General features: G+C 30.2%; 1 non-coding gene across 1 annotated transcript; it reads left to right on the top strand.

The window, feature by feature from the left end:
- Positions 1-726: 726 nt before the first annotated feature.
- LOC125619278 lies at positions 727-832 on the top strand. Its single transcript, XR_007350766.1, has one exon. It is a non-coding gene; the product is annotated as a U6 spliceosomal RNA (small nuclear RNA).
- The last annotated feature ends 582 nt before the right edge of the window (positions 833-1,414 follow it).

The following is a 1,414-nucleotide window of genomic DNA, read 5'->3' on the forward strand; positions in this document are numbered from 1 at the left end:
AAACAGATATATAGGGTAATAAAGCAGAATATAAAGCTCAGAAATGGACTCAAACATATATAACAAACTAATTTTTGACAAGAATACCAAGAAGACACAGTGGGAGAATTATAAGCTGTTTAGTAAATGGTGCTCGAAAAATCTCAAACGAATAAAATTAGACTCTTATCTCACACCATACACAAAAACCAATCCCAAACTGATTAAAGACCAAAATGTAAGAATAAAACCATAAAACTCCTGAAAGAAAATGGAAGTAAGCTCCATGACATTGGTTTTAGCAATAGTTTTATGGATAGGACAATTTGATAGCAAAAAATGAACAGTCCAATTTTAAAATGGGCAAAGAACTCAAATACACATTTCTCCAGAGAAGAAGTAAGAATGTCCAATATGCTTAAAAAAAGTGCTTAAAATCACTAAGAAATACTTATCAATACCATAATAAGATATAACCTCACACTTCATTAGATGGCTATGATTAAAAAAATGGTAAGTATTTGTAAAGGTTTGGAGAAAGGGATCCTTTAAATATTGTTAGTAGAAACGTATATTGGTGAAGCTTTTACAGAAACAGTATGTGGTTCCTCATAAAGTTACCTATAGAAATACATATGATCCAGAGATTCCTGTTCTGAGTATATATCCAAATAAAATTGAATCAACACCTTGTAGAGATATCTTCACTCCCATATTCCTAAGCATTACTCATAATAGCCAAGATATGTGTTCGCTTTAGTAACACATATACTAAAATTGGAATGATACAGAGAAAATTCACATGGTCCCTGTGCATGAATGACACACAATACGTGAAGCATTCCATATTTTTACTGCTTTGAAATAAATGGACGCTTTAGCTCAAAAAAAAATAGCCAAGATATGTTAACCATTTAAATGTCTGTTAATGGCCAACTGCATAAAGATATTCTGGTATAGGTGTTCAATGAAATATCATTCAGTCTTATTAAAGAAGGTATCCTGCCATTTGCAACAAGATGGAGGAATCTAAAGGACATCACGATAAGTGAAATAAGCTACATACATGAAGAAAACTACCGCATGATCTCTCTTATACTTGACATCTAACAACAAGTTGAATATCTAAATACAAAGTAGAAGGGGGATTATCAGGGGGAATAAAGGAGAGAAATTGGAGATATACCTCAAAGAGTACCAGCCTACAAGCCTAGAGTTCTAATGTATAGTAAGAGGAATACCATTAATAATAATATTGTATTTTATATGGGAAATTTGCTAATACAGTAGATTTTAGGTACCCTTCCAAAAGAAAGCAGGTAACTATGAAATAATAACTGTTAATTAGCTTGATGAAAATAATCATTTTACTATATATATATATATATATATATATATATATATATATATATATATATATATTTTTTTTTTAAAA

Source organism: Marmota marmota, unplaced genomic scaffold (genome assembly GCF_001458135.2).
Source record: "Marmota marmota marmota unplaced genomic scaffold, marMar, whole genome shotgun sequence".
NCBI lineage: Eukaryota > Metazoa > Chordata > Mammalia > Rodentia > Sciuridae > Marmota > Marmota marmota.